This window comes from Sapajus apella, unplaced genomic scaffold (assembly GCF_009761245.1).
Source record: "Sapajus apella isolate SASKATOON/1434 unplaced genomic scaffold, GSC_monkey_1.0 scaffold2, whole genome shotgun sequence".
Lineage (NCBI taxonomy): Eukaryota > Metazoa > Chordata > Mammalia > Primates > Cebidae > Sapajus > Sapajus apella.
In genome coordinates, this window is record NW_022436942.1 from 43,720,082 (window position 1) to 43,732,260 (window position 12,179).

The 12,179-nt window shown below is 36.3% G+C and overlaps 1 pseudogene across 1 annotated transcript; it reads right to left on the reverse strand.

The window, feature by feature from the left end:
* Positions 1-1,951: 1,951 nt before the first annotated feature.
* On the reverse strand, positions 1,952-8,407 carry LOC116554843 (annotated as a pseudogene). Its single transcript, XR_004270308.1, has 2 exons — positions 8,310-8,407; positions 1,952-3,139 (listed from the first exon to the last, which is right to left on the reverse strand). The product of XR_004270308.1 is annotated as a 28S ribosomal protein S7, mitochondrial pseudogene (transcript).
* Between the last annotated feature and the right edge of the window lie 3,772 nt (positions 8,408-12,179).

The window sequence follows — 12,179 nt, forward strand, 5'->3', positions numbered from 1 at the left end:
ATCAACTACTTACTTTATATTGCAATGTTTCGCAGATGTCTGTCTTTAGGCTTGATCATCCTTTTGAAATTTGGATTCCTACATCTGACTATTTACCAGGTATGTATTCCTCTAGATATAACAAGGTCTATATGACCCATGCTATGAAGCAGCATTATACATCCTAATCCCCAAAAGTATCATCATATCATTCTAATTGTATAATTTATCTTTCTCTTGTATTAGTTTTTAGAATACAAGTCTTGTACTCATTCTTTTCAAATTATTGCTAAATATTTTATCCTTTTGGTAACATTTTCAATGGAATTATATTATTAATTTTATTATCAGACTTTTAATTATATCTATTTGATGGCAATTGATTTTTTTCTGTAGAGACTAACTTTGTGTGACTTTGTGTATGTGTGTATGTGCATGTGCATGTGCATGTGTCTGCGTTCATGTGTGTGTGTAGACTACTATTTCATATATTGCCAGACTGGAGTGCAGTGGCTTTTCATAGGCATGATTGTAGCACACTGCAGGCTCAAACTCCTGGACTCAGTCCATTCCGCTAAGTAGCTCCCAAGTAGCTGGTACTACAGGCTTTGAAGGCAGTTGATTTTTGTATACTGATCTTTCATCCTGCCACTTTGATAAACCCACTTTTTACTTCTAATAGCATTTTAGGGATTTCTGAGGACTTTATATATAAAAGATCATGTTATCTGCAAATAGTGGTTTATTTATTTAGAGACAGAGTCTTGCTATGTTGCCAGTGGCGTGATTTCAGCTCACTGCAGCCTTGACCTCCCAGGTTCAAATGATTCTCCTGCCTCAGCCTCTTCCGAGTAGCTGGGACTACACACACACACGCCAGCATGCCGAGATAATTTTTGTATTTTTAGTAGAAACAGAGTTTCACTATGTTGGCCAGGATGGTCTCAATCTCTTGACTTCGTGATCTGCCCACCTCGGCCGCCAAAAGTGCTGGGATTACAGGCATGAACCACCGTGCCTGGCCTATTTATTTATCTTTAAAATTGGATGTATTTTATTTATTTTCTTCCTTATTACCCTAGATACCAATGCAATGTGATACTAGTGTGAATGTGATTATTTTTTCCTTAGAAGAAAGCATTTTTTCTTTTCTCACCATTAAGTATGATTTCAGCTTTGTATTAATCTTAGATGCTCTTTATCAGGTTTGATATTGAGGTTAAAGTTTGTCAGGTTGAAGACATTCCCTTCTGTTCCTAGTTTGTTGAGTCTTCTCAGGAAAGGGTTTGAGATTTTGTCAAATGCTTTTCCTACATATATTGAGAAGACCATGTGTTTTTTGTCTTTTATTTTAATTAGTATGGTATATTACATTGATTAATTTTCAGATGTTAAGTCAAACTTACCTTTCTGAGATAAATGCTACTTGACAATGGTACATATTCCTTTTTATAAGTTGCAACATTTGGTTTGCTAGTATTTTGTTGAGGATATTTGCATGATGTCTTTATCAGATTTTGGTATCAACATAATGCTAGCCTAATAGAATGAATTGGAATGTGTTTCCTCCTCTTTCATGCTTTGGAAGAGTTTATGGAGGACAAATATTATTCTTTTTTGAATATTTGATACAATTTACCAGTGAAGATGTGTGAGACTAGGCTTTACATTGTAGGTAGCTTTTAAAATATTAGTTCAGTTTTTTCACTTGTTAAAGGAGTATTCCAATGTTTTGCTTCTTCAATTTGTTTTGGTAATTTGTTTCTTTTTAGAACATTGTCCATTTTATTCAGGTTATCGGATTTGTTGGCATATAGTTGTTGATAATATTACCTTTTTTCCTTTTTTTCAATAGAACTATCTGCTTCAGTAAGTTGTTGATAAGATTACCCTATAATTCACGCATTTCTATAAGAGCAGGAATAATGCCTCTTTTTTTTTTATTCCCAATTTACTAATTTGAGTCTTTTTATTTTTCACACCAGAAACTACTTTTTATACATTTTCTACAAGGACAACTCGGGGAACAAGCCTATTTCCTCCAGCCAGTTTCAATGAATGCTGGCACTGCACCACATGTTATACCACGTCAGCATGAGAATTTTCCAATAAATCTTTTCTAATACTAAAACTGCTTCCTTTTATATCCAAAGGTCAACCCCAAGCTGAGGGAAGAGAAGACTGGGCCCCGAGTTTCCTGCAGGAAATCCCCAAGTCAATGTGGGATCTTTACAGCGAGGGATCTTTACAAGGCAATGGGGGCAGAGAGAGCAAGTTCTAGCCTCAAAGAAAGGATTCCTGGACAGTAAATATGCTGCTCCATCTTTCTTCTGAGGCTTGCCCACCCTTACCAACCAGCTACATCCTTAACCACAGGTATTTTTCAGTGTGCAGTGGCTCACACTGTTTCTTGCGGCAGAGGGCCCTGGGCTCCTGGAACCTCTACCACCAGCGGTAGTGGGCCAGGGCACGTTTGGCTTCAGCCATCTTATGCACGTCATGCTTCCTCTTGATGGCGGGGTCCTGGTTATGAAAAGCCTCCAGCAGCTCGTGTGACAGCTTCTCTGGCATCAGAGTCCGCCTATGCTTGTTCTCCCAGCACTCAGTGATCATCCACTTCATCGCCAGGAAGCAGCGACGTCGGTCAGGTAGGGGTACAGGGACCTGGTAGAAACGGCCTCCTCTGAGGATGGGTACCAGCCCTATCATAGGCTCACAGTTTTTCAGTGCTTGGTGGAAGATGGTGTAGGGGTTCTGTTCAATGGTTGCCTGTTCCTCTGCAGAAGGGCATGGTACTTCTCAAACTGCTTCCTTTTCACAGCTTCCAGAGTCTGAGTCATGAGGGATCTGGCCAGTATTTTGCTTCCTCCTTTCATCGTCATGTTGGTGAATTTTACTGACGACTGGGTCTTCAAACACAGAACTTGTTTTCGCTGCTGGAGCAGCTTTGATGAGCTGAGTCTTCTTGAGCTCCCGATCATACTTCTCTTCAGTTAGCTTCTCCACAGGCTTGCGATAACGTTCCTTGTCAATCAGGGGATCCTTGAATTCAGCACTATAGCAGCTCCATCTCACCTGGGTTAGCCTCGGGAAACCCTCACTGCGGGGGCAGCCATCTTGGCTGGCTACGAGGACCCCACAAAGGCTGCCCTCGGTGCGCCTAAGCAAGTGACGGGGAAACGGGTAAAAAAGACTCCTCAGGGTCCTAAGTCTGCATTCCACTCCGCTGATCTGGACGTTAGAGTTTCTCACGCCAAGATCCAGAGGGAAGAGCCAAAAGGAAACACTTGACCTCCCAATATCCGTCGCAGTCTGGCAGCATTCAGTGACGGCACTTGCTCATCTCAAGCCCCCATGCAGGCCCCCTAATTTGAGTCTTTTATGATTTCATTTGTGTCAGGCTACCTAAACTTTATCATTTTGTTGATCTATTTATCAAGCCAACTTTTAGTTTGTTTGATTCTTTTTATAGTTTTTCTAATCTCAATTTAATTCATTTTCACTCTAATCTTTATCATGCCTCTCCTACCCTTTGGATTTTGTTTTTCTTTTCCCAGTTTTTCAAGTTCTATTATTTGAAATTTGAGATTTTTTACAAGTAGGCATTTAGAAATATAAATTTCTCTCTAATGGCTGATTTACCTGCACTCTGTAGATTTATATATGTTGTGGCTTTGTTTTCATTTATCTTATGGTATTTTCTAATTGGCTATTTCTTCTTTAAATGATGATTTAGAAATGTGTTTTTAAATTTCTACTTCTTTTGAATTTCCCAAATTTTCTTTCATTATTAATTTCTAATTTTATTCCATTGTGGTCAGAAAACATACTATGTATGCTTTTATCCCTTTTACATATATTGTAGCACCAGAGCGAACAGAAAATCAACACTTAAGACAAAAGTATGCCAAATTGCAGGGTCTGTATTGCCAGTGGCCTCAGAGGACTCATGTTTCTTCAACCCGTGGCCCCGAGCTCAGGTGGAGCAAGGCATTTAAGCTGCAAAACCACATCCTTGTTCAGGGGGGCCCAGGGGTGTGCAAGGCAAGCTGTCTGTACAGAAGCTAAAGTTAGCGGTTCGTTGCAAGGGGAGGAGGGTAGCAGTGGAAATTTTTACCCTTAACACTTCTGAGAATTGCAGTACAATAACAGTTCTGAGAACGACACCTCTGCCCAGGGCCCAGGTGGCTTCTCTACAAGATGGCAGTGCTTAGGCTTCTGTTTTTGCCCCTATCTTAATATTGAGGTTTGCTTTATGGAATAATATATAGTCTATCCTGGAGAACGTGCCATGTGCACTTGAGAATGTGTTCTAGGAATATCTGTTAGTTATCATTGATTTATAGTGTTGATTGAGTCTTCCATTTCCGTATTGATTTCTACCTAGTTTTTCTATCCATTACTGAAAGTGAGCTAATAGTATCTCCCACTATTATTTATTATTGAATTGTCAATTTCCCCATTCAATTCTGTCAGTTTTTAAAAATATATTTTGGGGCTCTATATTTAGGTCCATACATGTTCATACCTTTTCATTTAAATGTTCTTCTTTGTCTCTAGTAATAACTTTTTGCCTTAATATTTGCTGACATATAATCGTTGATAATATTATTTTATAATTCATGTATTTCTATAAGATCAGTAATAATGCCTCTTCTTTCATTCTATACTAATATCTTGTCTGATATTAGTATAGCCACTCCAGCTCTTTTTTGTTTACTACTTGTATGGTATTTTTTTATCCTTATCCTTTCAACTTATATGTGTGTTTAAATTTACATGTTTCTCTGGTAGACAGCATACATATGGATCATATTTTTTCCCAAAAATTCATTCAACTAACTTCTGACTTTTGATAGGAGAGTTAAATTTATTTATATTTATTACAATTGCCAACATAGTAGAATATACAGCTGCCATTTTACTATTTTTCTTCCTCTGTTCTTCCATTACTATTTTCTTTTGTACTAAATTAATATTTTCTCATGTACTATTTAAAACCCCTTTCTTTTTGTTTTACCATATTTTTAAAGATTTTTTTTCTGAGTGAACACCCTGAACATTACAATTAAAATAGTAACTTAAATAATTTATTTCAGATTAATACCAACTTGATTTCAATAATAGTATACAAAAGTTTATTTGAATAGAGTTCCATTTCTTCATTCCTTCTTTATGTTCTTATTACATCTTTATACTTACAAGCCCATTGATACAGCTTCATGTTAATACTTTAGCCATTATTTTTAAATCAGATAAAAGAAGAAAATAATTATAAACAAAAATATATTTATACGTTCATTTATACTGACCTCTGTAGTTAGCTTACTGCTCATTTACTTTTTATGTGAATTCAAGTAAAATTTTAGTGCCTTTATTTCTAATTGAAGGTTTTTTTAGTAGTTCTTGTAAGATATTTCTGCTAGCAACAAACTCTTTCAATTTTAATTTATATGAAAATCTCTACACCTACCCTTCATTTTTGAAGGATGGTTTTGCTTGATATAGAAATATTGGCTGACTGTTATTTTCTTTCAGAACTTTGAACATGTCATTGTACTGTATTCTGGTCTACATGGCTTTTGTAATGAGAAGCCAGTTATTAATATTATTGAGGATTCATTGTATGTGATAACTTTTTCTTCTTTTACTGTTTTTAAGAATCTCTTTATGTCTTTGGCTTTCAACAGTTTGAATATTTTGTGTCTAGGTGCAGTTCCTTGAGTTTATCTTACTTGAAGTTCATTAAATGTTTTGAATATAGAGATTATTTTTCATCTAATCTTAAGAGTTCCAGCCTTGGAAATATGGTGAGACTATATCTCTGCTAAAATTTTTAATCATAGCAAATTAGCCGGCATAGTAATGTGTGCTTGTAGTCTCAGATACTTGGGAGCTCGAGGCAAAAGAATCACTTGGGCCCAGGAGATCAAGGTTATGGTGGACTCTGATTGCCATTGCACTCTAGCCTGGGAAACAGAGTGAAATTTTGTCTAAAAATAAAATTTTTTGAGATATTTTTGGAATTTTCTTTTCAAATATTCTTTCTTCCCATTTATCTCCCTCTCTCTTTCTAGGATTTCCATTATGTGTGTATTATAATGCTTGCTGGTGTTCTACAGGTGTCTGAGGCTCTGTTCATTTTTCTTTATTTACATTATTTACATTTACATTACATCTTTATTTACATTATTTTTCATTTACATTATTTAGACTGAATAAACTGAATTACCAACTTTCAAATTCACTTATTCTTTCTTCTGTCAATTCAAATCTTCTAGTGATTTTTAAAAATTTCATATTGAACTTACCAGTGTCAGAATATTTCTTTCTTTCTTTTTATAATTTCACTTTATGGATAGGTTCTATTATGTGAGATATTGTTCTCATACTTTTACTCTGTAGAAAAGGTTTTTTCCTTAGTTTCTTGAATATATTTATAATAGCTTATATAAACACTTTGCCTAGTTAAGTTTCCATCTGAACTTCCTCAGGGATAGTTTATTTTGACTTCTGTTTTTCTATGTAGGGGCCACCCTTTCCTGTCTCTTTGCATGTCTCATAATTTTTTAATTGAAAACGAGTCACTTTAATTCATATAATATGGCAAATTTGTAAATCAAGTCCATAGCTGGTTGTTATCGACGTTTTGATGTGGCTAATGCTGCTAGGTTTTAGTGGTTTTCCTGGACTTATTCTGTGAAATCTGTATTTCCTGTCATGTACAGCTTTTGAAGTCTCTACTCAAAAGACTATCTTAGTGGTTATGTCATGACTAGACAGAGATATCTTTGGATGACTTAATCCGATAAGTTTTCCACCCCTTGCTAAATGATTCTGTGCTTTTGTTAGAATATGGAATCAATGCTTTGGCAGTTTACACCTCTGCCTTCTTGCCTTTCCTTATTGATCATTCAGAGTCTCAAAGTCAGCTGGAGTTAAAAGATTAGTGACTCTGCATAACTTTCCTGAGCAAGTACACATATCTACACAGATATGTGGGTCAGATCATCAGAAAGATCTCAGTGCTTTTCAAGGCTCTTATAGTCACCTGATTCCCAGATCTCCTTTTTCAGATTTTTTTGACCAGTCTTTTGTTTGTCCCAGTTGCTATCACTGCCTCACATAGATGAGATGCTAAATAATTGCTGCAGATTGTTTTTGAGAAATTACTTAGGGATTTTTTTCTTATTTGTTTTATTCCATAGTGAGCTCTGGGTCCATTCAAATAAAGACAATTCCTACAAATGGGACTTTTTCAGGGAATTACCAGACAGATCACATAGTGACAATTCTCTAGAAATAAGGAATATTTGAGGCACTGTAAACTTGGCCTATGTTTACAGTGATTGCTAAGCTGTTGGTTTTAATAGCTGCCTCTGTAGTAAAGCTGTTGATTTTCAAGGCTGCTATGGAGCTGAGAAAGGGCAATATTTAAGACACTATAAGTTTCACAGCTTTTGCCAAGATTCTTCCATTTTTCTTGAATAAATACTCAGACTGTTGCAAGCCTTTGGTTAATTTTCAGAGTTCCAAAATGATTTTAACAATTATTGACTGTTTTCTCATTGTACTTACAAAGGAATAGATTTTTTATTTCCTTACTATGCCATTCTGGAAATACTACATTCCACCTATTTTAAAGGCCTATCGTCTGTTCTTCTTATCTACTTTTCCCCTAGCAGGAATTTTATGTAAACACACCTGCTGTCCCATTACTCCAGATGTCTTTCCTTTGGTCATAACTTGGACAATATGAAAAACCTTTGATTAGCTGCTGGGATTTATTACAAAGAACAGTTCAATAATCATGACATTAAATGTGCTAGAAGAGATGTTTAGATAGCATTGCCATAGAATAATGATTAACTGCTTCTCTTTTGATATTTTGAGGGAGAAAGGAGCTGAGATAAACAGGGTTGCTATTTTCTAGAGCACTTATATAGATTAAGACTTCTAAATGACAGAATGTTGATCTCTAGAGCCAAAGAGTAAAATAAAACCCCATATGATGTCAACAGAGTTTCATTTCTTCCTGGGGATGATGAGGATGCACATGGAAATGTGTGGGGAGAGGAAACCACTAGGCATCATCTAGAATAGACGGTCAGAGTCTACATACTGATTAACAAAAATGAGATAATGATATCATACAGCAATAGCAACATCAAGAGTAAGAAGGCTGTTATATGAGGAATAAATATAATCTTTCCCCAAGGAAAGATTGAAATTTGGATTAAAATGAGTGATAATATATTAACCAAAATAATTAATGCCAGCTACTACAACAAAATTTTAGGGACTTATAATCAAAGATTGTTTTTTCTCACTCGCATAACATCCAAAGTGGCTTAGGTGCTTCCCCTACGAGAAATCTGTTCTTAATAATAATGAAGATACCCATATTATTTCCATCTTGCAGATCCATCTTCTTTGAATTGTTTCTAGCTGAACAGAGGAGAAAAAAAGAAAGAATGAAGTGAAAAGACCCACACATCCTGGCTGCCTCAAAGCAGATGTGACCCGTGACTTTATTTCTGCTCCTAATACATTGATGATAAATAACTATCTACCTGTACCCAGATAGACATGGTGTAGTTTTCTCTGAAATATAGAGAAAACATGTGGATAATTAATGAGCACTAGCTATCACTGCCATACCCTCACAATCTAACAAACAAAACAACCAACTACAAAACGAAAATATTCTATTGTCTTTTTGAATTGTATGGTTCCAAACTTCATCTAGTAATTTATACAAGTTAGAATTAAATTCCACTGTGTAAAACTTGTTATATTAGTTTGAATTATAAGAAATCTGAAGCCGGGCGCGGTGGCTCAAGCCTGTAATCCCAGCACTTTGGGAGGCCGAGGCGGGTGGATCACGAGGTCAAGAGATCGAGACCATCCTGGTCAACATGGTGAAACCCCGTCTCTACTAAAAATACAAAAAAAAATTAGCTGGGCATGGTGGTGTGTGCCTGTAATCCCAGCTACTCAGGAGGCTGAGGCAGGAGAATTGCCTGAACCCAGGAGGCGGAGGTTGCAGTGAGCCGAGATCGCGCCATTGCACTCCAGCCTGGGTAACAAGAGCGAAACTCCATCTCAAAAAAAAAAAAAAAGAAATCTGAAAAAAATATGACTTTAAAATACATGTTACAAAAACAGTTTGGCATTTTTGTAGGAAGATATATTTACCATACGATTAGCAATTCTTAGATATTACCCAAGGAAAACAAAAACTTATGTTCACACAAAAATGTGAATGGGAATATTTATGGTGGTGAGAATGGTTAATTTTATTTGTCAACTTAACTTGGCTGTGGCACACAGTTGTTTGGCAGGCATCAGTCTAGATATTGCTGTGAAGGTTTTTTTTTTAAAGATGTAATTAATATTGAAATCAGTACACCTTGAACAAAGATTAACATCAAAGTCAGTAGATTTTGAGTAAAGAAGACTACCCCCTACATTGTGGAAGGCATTAGCCAGTTAGAGGTTCTAGGAGCAAAGAATGAGATTTCAAATTGGGAAGGATTCCTATCTCTAGACTCTCTTCGGACTCAAGATTGCAACATTGACTACTGGCAGAACTGTCAGTCTGCCAGACTGACAATTTATGCTCCATCAGGGTTGTCCAGGGAAACAGAGCTAATAGGGTGTGTGTATCTATATAGATGATTCTATACAGTCACGTGAGATGTCCTTTGCTGGAAACCATCATTCGCAGCAAACTAATAAAGAAACAGAAAACCAAACACTGCCATGTTCTCACTCATAAGTGGGAGTTGAACAATGAAAATACATGAACACAGGGAGGGGAACATCACACATTGGGGCACTGGGGCCTGTCAGAAGGTGGGGGACAAGGCGAGGCATAGCTGTTTCTGTATTAGCTTGCTGCAAATGATGGTTTCCAGCAAAGGACATGCCACTTGAGTGTATAGAATCATCTATATAAATACACACACCCTATTCACTGTTTCCTTGGACAACCCTGATTGAGCATAAATTCCTTAGAAGAAGAAATGGCCAGATGTGCAATTGCGTACCAATTCATGAGTTGCAACCAATGGGTTGACTGAATGGTCAGGGACTTGGAAGGAACATGACTATAAAACTGGTAACAAGGGGGTCTGGAGAAGAGGCATATGGATAGACTTCTATGAATGGGCCAAAAATGTTAAAAAAAATAAAGTGAAGATATTTATGTCCCTGTGGCTGTTCACTAAAACATGACCCGACCTCAGCAGAGGCAAATGTTATTCATAAGTGGACAGGATAATCCATTGTGTGATATCAGAAAGCCTCTTTCCCCAGCTACTTTCACTGTTTTCTATTCTTTTTCATGGGAGTCACTAGGTCTAACCCAAAGACTCAATGGAGGAGATGACAAGGGTGTAAATACCAGGCAGGGGGATGGAGATGATTAGAGGCTGTCTACTATGTAGGGTCTGTCTTCCTTGATTAGACACCTGAGACCAGGGGTTTCTTATCAGCACTGCTCACAGTATTTGAATGACAGTTTTAAAATAATGTCTTACTTCTCTCTGTATTCCCCTCCTTCAGTATCCAGTGCAGGTTTAGCATGTAGGAGTTCAATATTCTCTGAACTGGGCTAACTGAAATTCCCTTTGTGAACCCTTCATTGAAACCAGCCCTGAAAAGCCACCATCTCATGAACACACCGTAGACTTTTGCTTTTCCATGCTTTTATTCATTCTATTACCTACTGAGAATGGCTTCCTCTAAACTCTGCTCTAAATCCATTTCACATTCTATTTCCTATAAATGTTTTATACAATTCTACTGAAAATCAATATTGGTCATATTTGCTTATACTACATCCTTGTTTTAATATTATTTAGATTTTCTGCTGCCTTTTAGCTTTTCATACTTTCCTATCTTCTTTCCCCAGCTAAACTTTAAACATGCTGAGAACAGAAATGCTCTTATGAACTTGTTTACATCACTTAAAAAAACGTATGGTATAGCATGTGATTTTATGTTTTCATGGTAATGGATTGTAAGGCATTTTTAATATTAAGCAGTATTATGAAAACTTAATGTACTTATTTTTCCTTATGGTTATAATAATCCTTTTAAAATGACATAGCATTATTCAATAGCATTTTTCCCCTTAGGGTAATGTATATTAAGCCAATAAAAATAATGAAGTCTTATTGTGCTAGAAAGTTAATAGTAAATTTCAAGGGTCAAAATATTCATATGTACATAGAAGCACATTTACAGACTCAACTTATGTCAAATTTTGCCCAAAACTAACAATTTCACCAAAACAGTCAAATACCTATTCAATTTACAGTTTTCATAAAAATACAGATGACTTGCATATTTTCTGTATTAATGATGACCGCATTTTTAGCCAAATTTATAATATGACTGATAAAACATTTTATGTTTTATTTATTTATTTTTTTACTTTTCATTTTATTTTTATTTATTTATTTTGTTTCATTATACCTTAAGTTCTGATATACATGTGCAGGCAGAACATGCAGTTTTGTTACATAGGTATACATATGCCATGGTGGTTTGCTGCACTCATCAACTTGTCATCTAGATTTTAAGCACACATGCATTAGGTATTTGTTCTAATGCTATGCCTCTCCTTGTCCCCCACCCCCTGACAGACCCCAGTGCCCCAATGTGTGATGTTCCCCTCCTCGTTTCCATGTATTTTCATTGTTCAACTCTCACTTATGAGTGAGAACATGGCAGTGTTTGCTTTTCTGTTTCTGTGTTAGTTTGCTGCAAATGATGGTTTCCAGCAAAGGACATTAACTCATTTTTCATTCTTTTTTACAGCTGCATAATATTGCATGGTGAATGTGTGCCACATTTTCTTTATCCAGTCTATCATTGATGGGCATTTGGGTTGGTTCCAAGTATTTACTATTGTAAATAGTGCTGCAATAAACATACGTATGTATTTGTCTTTATAGCAGAATTATTTATAATCCTTTGGGTATATACCCAGTAATGGGATTGCTGGGTCCAATGGTATATCTGGTTCTGGATCCTTGAGGAATCACCACCGTGTTTTCCTCAATGGTTGAACTAATTTACACTCCCACCAACAGTGTTAAAATGTTCTTATTTCTCCACATCTTCTCCAGCATCTGTTGTTTCCTGACTTTTTTTTTTTTTTTTTTTTTTGAGACAGAGTTTCACTCTTG